Raw genomic sequence first — 14,950 nt, 5'->3', positions numbered from 1 at the left:
ATTGGTGCTGCTGACTGGCTGCTCCTCCTGCCTTCACCCAGGCTGAGTTTGCTTGCAGACATTATTATCCCATGGGAACACACCTGAAACAAAACTTTTGTCCCTCATGTGGAAATGAGGAAGGAAAAAGAGCTGATAGATCAGCAACCGACAAGCCAAGAGGAACCTGCTCTTCTATAGATCACCCAGCTTTTATTTTGTCTGATTTTAAGTGCCTGGCAGTGAACTGGGCCCTTCTTGTGCCCTGGGAGAGGCAGAGCATGAGAGGCAGAGCATGTCCAGCTCACCAGAGCATCCTGGGTTTGCTGTCTCTGCTGCAGAGCCCCAGCTCCACATGGCACTGGAGCCACCACTGCCACCTGGAAAGGGACTCTGCAGTGACACAGAGCATTTCCCTCCTGCCCAACAACAGCTCAGGGACACCCTCAGCTGCCCCACCTCTCTGGGCTCTGATTTTGTGGCCCCTCAAGAGCACTCTGTGCTGTCTGGCTCCTCTGCAGCCCCCAGCCAAGGCAGGGGATGTGCCAGGCTCCAGGGATGGCTCCATCCTCCTCCACCTCCCAACCTCTGCCCCGGGCTGGCCTGGGGGACCTGACTTGCAGCTGCCAAAGCCACAGCACTGATTTTTAATTAGGCAGAGGTGCAATTAGTGAAACACAGCAGAGTGAGAGGAGAAGCCCTGGCCTGTCAGTCTTGGCCGTGAGGTCCCTGACGCTTTCCCTTATCAGCCCAGGAAGACACATTGCCTTGACTGTGACAGTCCAGAGAGGGTGGGGAATGCATCAGACCTTGCTAAATCCCAGCTGGATTTAAATGTCTGCAGGATATCACCCAGCAGAGCACTCTGGAAGCCTTCTCCCCAGGAAAATGGACAGGTGATATGCACAGCTTCATTGCTTTATTGTGCGTGTGTCCTTTGTCCACACAGCAAGGTAAGGGCCGTGCTGAGAGTGCAGAAGAGGGCGGTGCTGTGTGCCTGCATCCCTTCCACCGCGTGTTTCCAGCCCTGTGGATGAACACAGGCTCTTTGATCTCAACATCAGAGATGTCCAGACACTCCCAGGGATCCAGGGAGACACAGCTGGGAGGCACCAACAGGGTCAGGCCTTTGGAAGCTGAGTTAGGCCCAGTGCATCCATTGCCAGATTTCCACATGCTCCCACATCATCGATCCTCGTCCTGCTGCAGGAGGGATTTGCTGCTCTGAGCTGCAGCTCCTCGAGTGCCAGGGCTGTGCTGGGGCTGCAGATCCCACCAGGGCCATTTCCGAGATGCTGGCAAAGATCCCCTCGAGAGGAAAGGAGCTCAGCCAAGCCTGGAATGACCTGCTGGGGCAGGGCAGGCTCCTTCCACTCTGGCTGGGATTTATTTAAAGGGGATTCTTTGCGGGATGGCCTGCAAAGGGGAGGGGGTGTTTGCAGTGTGGGGCTCCCAGACCAGAGCTGGAACAGCCCCAGGCTCTGCCACAGAGCACTGTTGAGGTCAGGCTGGGTTTGTGTGTGGAGTCACAGCACCCTGGGCTGTGGGATGCTGCTCAGGGCTCTGAACAGTGATCACTCGTGGGATGCCACACATACCTGCACCCTGGTCCCTCTTCCTCATCCCATACCTGATAAATCAACGTCCTGTTCCTGTGTTCCCAAAGACCAGACCCCATCCCTCTGCACCCCCTGACCCCAGAGCCCATCCCAGCTCTGCTCCCCCTCCAGCACAAACCCTGTGAGCTCCCTGAGCTCCCACACACTTCCCAGGCTTTCATTAACTCCAGGTTCCTCTCTTTGCTCAGCCCCTTGGGAAATAAAACTCTCCAGTGCTGCAGATTGTGTTCAGGTGATGTTCAGCAGGGGCTGAACCCTCTGGCAGTGCCACACTCACCTCTGCTGGGGCTGGGGAGGGATCCAGGATGGATTCTTGTCAGGGACGTGTTTCTGTGTGGCCAAGGACGTTGGCAGATTTGACCAGCTTGCCAAAATAGTCACCTCAAAGTTTATCACAGCCACACCTGCCGGGCTGGCTGTTCTTCTGGGACAGCACTAGGAATGAGCTGGCCTCTCTGGTGCTGCTCAAACACAACCCAGGGGGGAAACCACATGGAAAAAGAGGCAAACTCAGGGATGGGGACATTGCAGTGGTTCCTGGGAAGCTGGGCTCCCAGGTCTTTCCACCTCTCCTTGATATGCCCATGACTCGGTTCTATCACAAACTGGTTTCCAGCTCCTAACTCCAGTACAAAGCATTCATTGTTTTGATTCCCCTCCCCAGACAGGGCTGCAGAGCTCTAAGCCAGCTCAAATGGGAGCATCCATGGTCCTCACACTGTGAGAGCATCCCCTCACCCACGGGTGTCTGCAGGGCAGGCTCATCCAAGAGAGAGGATCCGGTGAGGAGGAGCAGCCACCCTGCCCACCCAGCCCTGCTCCCTCACTCTTGCCTGCTCCCTGTTTCTCATCCCTGTCTGCTCTGTTCCCTCATCCCTGTTCCCCATCTCTGCATGCTCCCTGTTCTCTCATCCTTGCTCCCTCATCCCTGCCTGTTCCCCATCCCTCCCTGCTCCCTGTTCGCCAACCCTGCCTGTTCCCTCATCCCTGCTCCCCATCCCTGCCTGTTCTCTGTTCCCTGTTCCCCATTCCCCATCCCTGCCTGTTCCCTGTTCTCTGTTCCCCCATCCCTGCCTGTTCCCTGTTCTCTGTTCCCCCATACTTGCCTGTTCTCTCATCCCTGCTCCCTGTTCCCCATTCCCTGTCCCTGACTGCTCCCTGTTCCCTGTTCCCCTGCTTGTTCCCCATCCCTGTTCCCTGCTCCCTATTCCCCATTCCCCATCCCTGTTCCCCATCCCTGTTCCCTGTTCCCTGTTCCCCATCCCTGTTCCCCATCCCTGTTCCCCATCCCCGTTCCCTGTTCCCCATCCCCATTCCCCATCCCTGTTCCCTGTTCCCCATCCCTGTTCCCCATCCCCGTTCCCCATCCCTGTTCCCCATCCCCGTTCCCTGTTCCCCATCCCCATTCCCCATCCCTGTTCCCTGTTCCCCATCCCTGTTCCCCATCCCCGTTCCCGGTCCCTGCCCGCTCCCTCTCCCGGTGCCATGCGCTCTCACGGTGGCAGGGCAGGCGATGCCAGGCGCCGCTCGGGCACTGTTGTCACCTGATCTCGGCCGCCCCCGCTCCGAGCCCGGACAGAAATAAACGCGGGAGCTGCGGTGGAGCCGCCCTGGCACGGCGGGCCGGGCTGAGCCCATTGCTCCCTGCTAATGCCAGGGACTGATCCCACAGGAATGCAGAAATTCCCCTCGCGCCTCTCCAGCCTCCTGCTGCACACAAACCATGGCTCAGGAGCAGGTGGAACAGAAAAGGACATGGTTTTTAACCCTGTTTTGTGAATTTTCCCCTATTTGGCGAATTTTCCCCTATTTTGTAAATTTTCTTATTGATAGAAGGTTCCTTCTTTGTGGGGTGAGGCTAAACTTTCCACAGGAATTATATTTTTCCTTGAAAGTTTGAATTTGTTTAAGAAGAAAGGTAAAAAAAACCAACAAACCTTCACATTATATCCTGAACATATAAAGCCTGAAGCTCCATCTCCCCTGGTCCTGGCAGGGCCCAGTGTTCCTGCTGGGCAGCAGCTTTTTGCTATGTAAAATTGGCATCTCCTTGCAGCTTCCATGGTGCTTCCAAGCATGTGCAGAAATACCTGTGGCAGGGCGTGCTGGGGCCAGCCAAACTCATTTCAGTCGTGACCTGAGCAGGTGCTGGGCTGGAAAGGTCCAAAGCTGGGGCAGTGGCTTTGGCAGGACAGCACAGGAGCTGTGTGGTGACAGAGGGGACACCACAGGCAGTGATTTGGGGTCTTCTTCAGCACTCAACCTGAGACAAACCAGCCTACAGAGGGACTCAGCATTTCCCTGCTAAGTCCTGGGCTCTCACATCCATTTGTGCGGCTGGAAAGTTGCCTTCACATCTCTGATTTGTCCTGTGGTGCTGAAATATCAGAGACTCTGCCCCAGAGGATCTTTACTTGCAGCCACCCCAGCCCTGGCTGAGCTCAGGACGTGCCCCAGCTCTGCAGAAGCAGCCCCAGGAAGGTTTTGCCACAGCAGAACCAAAAATTGGTCACCAACTGCATCTCCTCATGCTCCAGGTGTCCAAGTGGTTTCCAGGGCCCCTGTCCTGAGCAGGAGACATCAAAGGCTTTGCCAGGCAGGGGAAGGACCAGGCTCCTTGCAAGGAGCCCAGCGTGCTCTCAGCCTGGCAAGGCGATCAAAGGGGAGGAACAGACAGATCTGGGCAGAAAACTGAGAGAGAAGGCAGCAGCAATATGGTCCTGGAGCAAGCAGGAGCACAACCCTTTGGCTTCCACTCCCTGCTGCCTCCCCTTGCTTCCTGGAGCGCCTCCAGCTCCGAGTGCCTCAGCTTTGCACAGAGCTGATCTCCTGGAGCTCTCTGGGCTGCAGCCCCATCCCAGCAGCCTGAACTCTGGAGCATCCACCAGAGAGGCTCCTGCCCTTCCCAGCAATGTGCCAGGGAAATCACGAGACTCTGGGCTAACCAGCATCTCTCCAGGGACAGACCCTGCCTTTTCTGCCTGCATCATGCTGGATTTTGTCCCTGTCCCCAAAGCCTGTCTCCTGTCACCCCCTCTCTCCAGGCCATACCTGGTTCTTCCGAAGGTGTCATGACTTCACTGTCTATTTTTATCCAGCCCACTGCTAAGTAAAAGCAGAGTTGACACTGGCTTTTGGAAAAAAAAAAAAAAAAAAAAAAAAAAAGGAAAAAAAAAAAAAGAAAACAAGGCATTTTTCTTATTGTGTGGGAAAAGATCTATGGGCTGGGTTTTCTTTTTCTTCCCCCTTAACTTGGAGATCTCCCAAAGTACACAAGTGCTGTTAACTGGAAAATAGGATGATTCACCAGTCCCCTGGGCAGATGGTACCCAGGCCCTCTATTCTCCAACTCCTGGCAAGGGAAAATGCCCCCTGTAAAACTTAAAATAAACAGATGATCCTGTATCCATCAGGGGATCTGCCCTGCCAAGCCGACACATCTCCAGCGAGCTCCTGCGTGTCCCCAGAGCACTCAGGTCATCCCCGTGGGTGTCCTGCCCCACAGGGGCACTTTGGGGCATGCAGGATCAGCTCAGGGGCACAGGAGGGTCCCAGAAGCTGCAGCCTGCCTGGGGGTGCTGGAGGCTGAGGGATGTGCTGGGTTAGAGCCCCAGGTGAAGGGATGGAGCTGGAGCAGAGCTGCTGCTCCGTGACAAGGTGTCTGTCCCTTGTGCAGCATCTGCCACACGATGCCCTTGCTCTGGGGTGCTGAGGAGATGCTGACACATGGAAAAGCTGGCCAGGAGATCCCTGTGGGTGAACAAACAGTGGGGCCAGAGCAATGAAGCAGCATTATCTTCCCTGCAGCCCCTGACTCGTGTCACGGGAGGGATCGTTCTCCGCGCGACGTGACTCAAATCCCATATGGACAGTGCAGGAATCTGCTGTCCCTCCCAGACACAGGGAAGGCCTGTTTGTAAATGCCCCCAGCTCCTCCCTTCTGCAGGAAATGGAACCTCTCATCCTTACTGCATTCCCCTTCCAGATCCCCAAATCCTGGCCACACCAGCAACAGGGCTGGCCCTGCAAGGAGGTGTCATTTCAAGGACACAGCAAAGTGAGGGGCTCTTGAGGAATTTTGGGGCACCATGACCCCTGAAGCACATCCCACATGGAAAGTGCCCATCCCCAGTGTAATTTCAAACAGAAGCTGTGGAGGTGGTGCTGGAAAAGACTGGGGTGAAAACAGGAGCTTGAGAGGGCCTTGGGGTGACCCAGCAGTATTCCCTGTTTGAGATGAGGGTTCCTGGACCCCAGGAGCAGGGCTGTGTCCAGGGTCTGTCTTTCCCTGCCTGGGACATGGTAACAGCAGAGGAGCCCCAAGCACAGGCTGAGAGGCCAAATTCCCAGCACTTTAAAATTCCCCCTTGGAAGCTTTTTGGCTGCTGGAGGCCTGGGTTATTTCTGGATGCACTCGGCAGGAGTGTTTTTCTCTTGCTTCAGAGCAGGGATGAATCAAGAACTCAGCTCAGCCCGTACACACACAGCCCCAGTGCCCTGCAGCACCCACAGCAGAGCATGCCCTCTCCTCTCCCTGCTCTCCAGGCCAGGGATGAGCTCCCAAGAGTGGGGATCAACCCAAGAACTGCTCCCTGTATGAGCCAGAGACACAGGACAGCGTCCTCCTTTCTCTCCCTTTAAATCAGACCTTTTCAGCCCAAATGTGACAGACTCCTCACAAGGGTCTCTCCTGCTCCCTGGGCTTCCTCCTGCATCCCTGCTGGCAGCAAGTCAGAGAATTTTGGGCTGCACAAATTCAGCTCCCAGGAGGGCTCCTGGGACAGAAAACCAAGGTTTCTTAAACAAGGTTTCTTAAACCACCCAGAGATGCTAAGCCTCAAAATAAGTGACAGCCAATTGTGGTGTCACCGCATTGCCCACACCGCCACAGCTGCTCTGGGCATTTTTATCAGCTTTGCCCTCCTCCTGTTGCTTTTGTGTTTTATTGCAAGGCACCCACTCAGCCCTCACGCCCTGGGCTCTGCCTGAGCCCACTCCTCCACCTCTGCCTGAGTACGAGGCTGTGACAGCCCCCAGGTCACCTCTGGGTGTATCTGCAGAGGGATTAACAGAAGAAATCCCAGGTTTTTAAATGCCAGATATATTGGATAAGTTGTGCTGCTGTTACAGATTTAGGAAGGAAATCCAGCCAGCACCCAGGAGTTCTGGTCTGGCAGCAATGTGGGCACCCTGCAGGCAGGAGGTGTTTGGGTTTGGGGGGTGAGGAGTGGTTTTAGGGCTGTGATTGCTCCTCTCCATTACCCCCTGCTCCCAGGGAGGGGCTGGGAAAGGCTGGCTGTTCCCTGGAGCTGTTCAAGAGAGCCAGGCTTGACCTGGAAGGGTTAAACTCACCCAGTTCGTGCAGCAGACTGGTCCCATTCCCCTCCCCATCACCCAGCCCTGTGGTGTCCAGCTGCAGAGCAGGAAGGAGGGGTTGTAGCCCCTGCTCTGGCCACCCAGCAGCTGCCCTGCCTGCTCGTCCAGCCAGCTGAACAAGCTGCCAGCACTGGGGGATCGTGGGCTCAGTGGTCCTGAGGGGCAATGGGGCGTGAAGGAGGTGGGAAGGGCACTGGGTGAGGGAGATGGGGATGAAGGATGAGGAGGTGACCTTAGCCCTGGCACCAGGAGTGGGGCAGGTGGCTGGGGTGAGGTGGGTGGTCTCTGGTCCTCATCAGAGAGGTCCCTTCTCAGCCTCCATGTGTGGGGAGTTGGCAGAAGTACAAACATCCCAGAGCTGGGATTTGGGATTGCCAGGATTCACTTTGGCCACAGATTTTCCTGGCCTGGCTGCAGCTCAGAGAGAAGTGATTTAGCACCTGAGGTCCCCAGCTCACCTCACACCCAGCCCTGGGCTCTCCTCCCTTGGATCCAGTCCCTAGCTGAGCCACTGGGACACACCTGTAAAGATCATTCCAGAAGGATCAATGCAGCTGGAGGGTCCTTCTGGTGCCATCCCAGTCAGGGCATGGTGGCACCTCCTGGGGACAGGGATGTGATGTGGCAGCTGGTGAGAAATCTCACCCCACAGAGGTTTCTCCTCCACCTTTCCTCTCCCAGACCTTGCTCAGAGGGAAGGAGAACAGGGCAGGAAGATGAACAGCCCATTTCAGACCCTGATCCCAGTGCAGACACACCTGGAGGAGAGGAGACCATTTCTGCCACAGCTCCTCACACACAAGTACCCTTCTCCTGCAGCAGCCCTGAAATGTGAGCTGGGAACCAGCACCAAGGCGCCAGCACGCTCTGTCCTTGTGCCCCCACTCCCCCACAGCTCCTGCCCTGCCCTTAGCTGCTGCTCTCCATGGAAATTTGCCCTTTTTCCCCCTGAGAACAGGCCCTGCCCGTGCTGGCTCTGGCTGTGCAGCGCTCCAGGCTCCCAGCATCAATCCATCTGCCAGCCCTGGTGTCACGAGTGCATCATGGAAAATGCCATCGATCCACCAAGGTGGGGACTTCATTTGAGGGCTCTAATGAGGCAGGGATTTAACCTCATCACACCAAGGTAAGTGCAGCTGCTGGGTGCCCTGGCCAGAGGGCAGCTGCTGGTGTTTTTTTGCCCAGCTCCTCGTATGGGAAGGTGTTTCCAAGGTCACACTGGTGTTAGGGAAGGGCTGGGCTGGTGTCCAGAACTGAGCCAACATCTCGTTGTGCTGGGGTGTCCAGGCTCCTGGTCCTGCCCAAAGTCACAGGAGAGTTCAGCTGCAGCTCTCAGCATTGCTGTCTTTGGTGCTTCCCGCCATCTCCTGGCTCCTTCCTTCCCATCTCCTGGCTCATTCCCTCCCATCTCCTGGCTCCTTCCTCCCCTCCCATCTCTTGGAAGCCTCTTAGTGCCTCGAGTTAATGTACTGTTTCAAAACAGCTTGTTCTGGCTTCACAAAAGGGTAGAAAACTCAGGGGAGAGCACTCATTAGGAGACTTCCAGCCTGCCACCAATTCACTTTACATCTCTGATGAAGTCCTTTATTCCAATTTCCTCATTAATGCACCACATTAACAGGATCACTCCTTAACTGGGGTGCATTTGCCCTCCCTTCCCTCAGGCTATGCAGCTCAGCTGCCTGGGCATCTTTGGCTCTGCAGGGCCTTGGGGACACAGCCAGGACAGAACTGGATGTCCCCAGGACTAAAGCTCTGCTGTGGGATGGAGCAGAGAGCCCAAAGGCAGCCGGGAGGGTGATGATGAGCACTGACCGAGGTGCTCCTCACCTGTGAGCAGCCAGGCACAGGGAGAGCAGGAAGGGAAGGGAGAGCCCTCACTGGGCTGGGGAACGTGTCCTCTGTGGCCTGGGGCAGCTTTCAGTGCCACCAGCAGCTCGGTTTTACAAACATCAGGGTGATGATGACAATTCCGAGTCCTCCCCTGCGCACGGCAATGATTTTTCCAGTCTCAACCACGAGCTCACAGCATCAACCTCTGCTGTGCTGAGCCCAACGGAGCCCTGATCCCCCCTGGATTCCTGAGATACCACCACCACCCTCTGCTCCCTCCAGAAGAGTTTCCTCTCCTCAGCTGGAAGCAGGTGCAGGCTCCTGATAACTCTTCTTTGTGTCCACAGAGGAAATGGGGCGTGAGAACAGCCCTGCATACGAGCAGGATGACAGCCCTGCTGCCACTGATCTCAGCTCGGGCTGCAGATGACTCTTCCCTGCTCCCTGCCAGGCCTGGCAAAGTGAGACACTGTGAATAGAAAACAAAGGCTTAAATGTCCCTAAGCCAGTGATCCCAGTGATGTCCCAGCACACCCTGACAACGAGGATCTCCTCCTCCTCCTCCTCACAGCTGGTGGTGGCAGGACACGAGCACATGGTGGAATGACTGTCTCTGTTTGCAGGACTGTTGTTTTCAGCACACAGAGAGGAGGGTGTTAGATGGTGGAAGGTGTCTCTGCCCATGGCAGGGGGCTGGAATGAGGTGAGCTTTAAGGTCCCTTCCAACCCAAAGCACTCTGTGATTCTGTTCCTCTGGCCATTCACTGGTATCTCTGCAGAGCTGAATTGTCCTGATTTCTTGGTGTCACCAGCCTCAGCATCAGGTGTTCTGATGGTATTAAGAGCAGCTGGCTGGAGACAACATCCTGAGGCTCACACACTCTTTCCAGCTGTGTATCAGCATCCTCTTCATTCTCCCACTCCAGAAGATCCAGGCAGTGAATGTGGATCCCCACAGGGAAGTGTGGTCTGACCCACAAATGAAGCAAAAACAAGGAACAAAAAGAAACAAGCCCAACAACAAACCAGAAAAGCTTTCGGAAACTGGGAAAGAATCACAGAGTGATGAGAAGGAGAGGCAGCTCTTCAGGCAGGCCTCAAGCCTAACAGATCCAGATCTCCTCTAAATCCTGGGCAACTTCATCCCTTCCCACACAGGAGAAGTGGCACGAGAAGTGCACTCAAGGGAGGGTCAGGGAGGGATTTCCCCTTCCTCCCACCCATCACCATCAGCTGAGGATGAGGGTCAGAGATCCAGATCTCCTCTAAATCCTGGGCAACTTCATCCCTTCCCACACAGGAGAAGTGGCATGAGAAGTGCACTCAAGGGAGGGTCAGGGAGGGATTTCCCCTCCACTCCTTCCTCCCAGCCATCACCAGCAGCTGAGGATGAGGAGGAGCAGGGTCAGTGGGCTTCCCCCGAGAGCGGGGCCACGCCGTGCTCCCACCCTGCCAAGCCCACTGGTGTGTGTGTGCGCACTCAGCATCAGTCAGAGCTCAGAGACACGTTCTCCCCAGCATCCTCCCTCCCTGCCTGCCTCCCTCGCCGCCTCCTGGAGCCTCGAACGTCAGTGCCTGTGGGGGAGAGCCGGGGGAGAGCTGGGGAGCAAGCTCTGCTCTGCGGGGGCAGCTCCGCACGCTGCAGCGAGGGCCAGGCGGAACGAGCATCCTCAGCGGGATCCAGGAGCCCCCAGATCCCTGCCGTGGGGACTGGGAGCATTCATGCAGCAATTAGGGATGCCAAAGGGGGTGTGGGGAGAGGCAGGGGGATGAGGAGAGGATAAATAAGCTGGAGAAGTGAGGATCCCGGTCCTCTCTCACTGTTTGACATGCAAGTCAAATTTGCCTTTCAAAACCTCTACGTCTTGGCAAGGCTCGGAGAGACAAGGCTAAGGCAGAGCCATGGATCTGCCTCCTGCAGCCAGCCTGAAATTGTACCCTACAGTATCACACACTCCTGCCCACGCCCCAGCTGCCCCCACCTCAAACCCAGTCAGCACTGGGATTCCTCTGCAACCATGGCTTGGAAATGGGCTGCTGGGAGAGACAGATGCCAAGGGAGAAAGATTAAACAGACATTGTGCTCCGAGGGGGGAAAAAGAAGGATCCAATTCAGCGTTGCAGTTTCTAAAATAGTCTCCTGAGATCCTGAGTGAAGTGTGCGCAAGCAGTTTTGGCAAGGAGAAACAAAAGACCTGAGAGGAGCGAGAGGAAGGATGAATGAACAAAAGACAGGAAAGCTGCACATGTTTTCAGTCCCTGAAGTTCACGCATCTCCCTTTTCATGCCCAAGCCCTTTTCTTCTTGAGGCACCTTTGGGAAAGGTAGGAAACGGGGGGTGGGGGATTTACTGCTGCTGGGTTTAGCACTGGATCCTATTAACTAAAAAGAATGGGAACAAGGAAAAATTCCCAAGGCGAGAAAAAAATTCCATCATTAATTGACAGGTCCCTGGGGGGGCTGAAGCGGAGATGTTGAGCTGAATTCAATTACAGACCTGGTCAGAATCAGGCAGGAAGATGTGGCTTCTTTCAGTGTGTCAATTAAAGAAGGACTGGGAACGATAGACTTCTCTGACCCATGACTCAAAGCAAGCTTCCATCCGGCACTGCCTGATGGCCCTGTGGCTCCCACTGGGAACAGATGGGCTCACGGGCAGAGCAGGGATGCCAGAAGGCCTCCTTGCAGGCTGGGCACTCGACAAAACCCAGCCTTGTGCCCGCTGCAGAAATTGCTGCTCTCTGCAGGAAGGTGGCATCGTTAACAGTAATTAATTTGCAGCCACTGTGCCACCTGAGCAGAGCCCAGCACAGCATCACAGAGCCAGCAGCTCCCTCACCAGATTTGGGGGCTGTCCTCAGCATTTCCCTTAGGGAATGAGGAAATAGGTGGCCATGTGAAGAGGGGAGGGGCAGAGAAGCTTTCAGAAGGTACCTGGGCACTGAAAGCTCTGTGTCAAATCTGCATCACCCCTTTCCTGGCCGATGGGAGCAGCTCCCCTCAGACAACCTGGTGCTGCACAGCCTGAACCCTCCAGCTCTCAGTCCCTGGTACCACAACAATAAAAGTAGATGTCAGTAGATTATCACATCCTTTTCCCTTCACTGTTCTCCCCTTGGGAATCCCAAATTTTCAATTTTCCCTCATTTCTCCTGCAAGCAAGGCTCAGCTGAGCAGGGCTCTGAGAACATGGCCCAGACAAGAGATGGGGCAGAGCACAGTCACATTCCCTGCAACCTGTTCCAATGGAAGGTGTCCCTGCTCGTGGCAGGGGTTGGAACCTGATGAGCTTTAAGGTCACTTCCAACCCAAGCCATTCTAGGATTCTGTGCTTGATTCCTGCTGGGCTCAGGTGGGCAGGAGTGTGTTCCTCCTTTGTAGGATCAGAAAACTTCAAAGGAACCTCCCTCTGCTCCATCACCACTGGGAAAACCTGCACATCCTCCCATTTTCAGCTAGCTGCTTTCTTCAAAGGAGTAACACTACTGTGTTCCTACTGACACCATTTTACACCTTAAAAAAATCTCTCTTTCTCCAGATTCCCCTTCAAGGGTTGAAAACATCCTTTCTTCTGCTTGTTCCTGCTACTTTTCTTCTCCTTTGAGGTTGTTTATTTTATTGAACAGTCTCCTTTGCAACACATGCAGCCTACTTCTTACCACCCTGGATCCACCCTGCCTGGCCTGATCACAGGATGCCATGGGGGGCTTCAAAAACCCCAAAAACAAAACAAAACAAAACAAAACAAAAAAAAAAAAAAAAAAAAAAAAAAAAACAAAAACAAAACAGTGATAAAAGTGATGCCAGAAAGATCTGATTCCACTCTGGGAGCAGAATGCAGGGATCCAAGGAAAAAGGTGAATAAGGGCTGTTCCTGAGCTCTCTGTGGACCAGCTGAAACCAGGAGTACCACAAAGTTATGAAGAACAAAGAGGTGCTATACCAACATCTCTGTGTATTTATAGCTCTTGAATGCTCCTTTTCCTGTTGGTGCTTAAGTGGCATTGCCAGCACCTGGGGAAAGAGAGGGATGGGCTGATTGATGGAATTATTCCTGGTCAGCTGCTAACTGGTGGGAGAGGCTGAGCAGGGGGGCTGTGCTGCTGGGAGAACTTCTCTGAGGCCTTGGGAGGGAGGAAGAAGCCAAGAACAAAGGATCTGTGCAGTGTCAGGCAGGGCCTGGAGCGGGAGGAATTCCTCTTTCTATGTTCTTGGCTTATTCACAAAGATTCCCAAAACTCCTGGAAGGAGGGAATGGGCAGGATGAGCAATGCTTCACTCCCAGCCCCAGAGCACAGTCCCAGCAGCAAAGGGAGAGGTTTGTTACAGTCAGCAAAACCCAGCAGTGGGTAGGAAAGGAAAAGGAGATTTTCTGCTGCAGCTCCTCAGCAGACCCTGAGCTCGGGGGACCCCGAGGGTGTGGGGAGCACAAGGTGAGGTGTGTGAATTCCTCAGCACAGGTGCTGTGGGAGGAACAGGCTGTGGCTCTAAGTCAGAGCTCTGGGACAGAGCAGGGAGGGAAGTGTCCTGTCCCTCTCCCTGCCGTCCTTTGGGCTCATGCTTGAGTCACTTCTCCATCCAACAGAGCATCCTCATGCTCCGGGACACTTCCAGCCCACCTCCCCTTCTTCCCCTGCCTTTCTCAGCTCCCTCAGAGTCCAGAAGGTATTGACAATCCTGGAGGGGAAAGAGAAAGCAGCCTCCCCTTGGCATGGTGAGAGATGCCCTCCTGCCCCAGTGCCGAGGCCGATTCCTGAGGAGAGGCTCCACATGTGCTCGGGGAGCTGTCAGCAGGAAGGGAAGGAGGGAGGGAAGGAAAGGGCACGTGCTGTACCCACCAGTGCTGCTGACTAAACCCTCAGGCTTTGTTTGCTTGGTCTCTGCAGCCCCATAAAAGTCAGATGAGCCTTTCAGGCAGGAGCCTGGGGAGGAACAGAGAGGCCTGGGATAAGTGCAGCAGCGTGAGCCATTCCCTCCTGTGCCTCCCCATCTGGGGGGCCCGAGGGAGCCATTCCAGGTCCTTTGGTCTTACAGGAATTCCTTGGTCTGGATCTCATTCTCCTGCAAATTTCTCCTTTTAGGAGCAGTTCCATAAGGCCATAAAAAGGGCTGGACTTGGGAAGGGCTCAGCCTGAAGCTGAGCAGGGACTGAAGACAGAGAGAATTTCAGTGACTCCTTCATCTCAGCCTTCCCTCCCCAAACATAAGCCAGGACTAAAGGGCTCCCAAAGATGAGGAGAATTTTAGAGCAACAAGGCAAAGAGCACAAACCCATTCCTGCAGCCTGGGAAGTACCACAGCAGCAGCAGGAGCAGCAATTATCCCTGTGAGGAGGCAGGGAAGGAGTGAGGAGTGCTTAGCAGGGAGGTGTAAAGGGAAATCCTACTTCACAAGGGCCCAGCCAGTCCTGCTTGTACCAAGTGACAGAACTGACAGGAACCTGTGACAAAACACAAACAGTGTCTGGTGGGTACAAAACAGCAGCAGGGACTCATTGCTCTCTGCCCCAGCAGGTATTGGGATGCTGAGAGACAGTTCCCAGGTAACACGTGGGGCTTCTTATTTGAAAACTGCTCCTTTTATTATCATCTTTCCTCCCACTGCAAAAGGCAAAGAGAAAAGAGACAGGGAGAGGGAGAGTAGTTTGACAAGCTGAAAACTTCTGAGGGGGGAAAATGAGTAAGTGGGGAAAAAAAATGAATAAGGGGAGGAAGAATAAAAGCGCAGGTGAAGAAGGAAATACAAAGTCAAAACGCTCAGGGCTGACTCAGTGTGGTGCAGGGTTTGTGAGGGACACTCTGCCTTTTGGAAATCAGTAATCCAAAGGGCTCTGCATGTGTGCATAAAGTTATTGACTGACTGCATTACATCCACTTATCCCCCATTAAGCAGCAGGCTTCAGCTTGATCCCCAACAGCAAGGAATTAGAGTAACTCTACCCTGCGTTTTTAGAAGGGTTTCCATCTCCCAGGAATCCAAAGTGCTTCAGCAGCCCTCCAGGGAATGCAGGACTGACATCCAGATCCTTCTGGGGTGGAGACTGGCAGTGGGACAGGCTGCTGTGTGCAGCAGGGATGGGAGGGAGCCCTGGTGCTTCTGTGCAAAGCTATAGGATCTCTATTATGCAAGCAGAGTAGGAAAGG

This window comes from Ammospiza caudacuta, chromosome 17, assembly GCF_027887145.1.
Source record: "Ammospiza caudacuta isolate bAmmCau1 chromosome 17, bAmmCau1.pri, whole genome shotgun sequence".
NCBI classification, from domain to species: Eukaryota; Metazoa; Chordata; class Aves; order Passeriformes; family Passerellidae; genus Ammospiza; species Ammospiza caudacuta.
The sequence above is the reverse complement of the archived record's forward strand: the minus strand, read 5'-3'. Positions refer to the sequence as shown.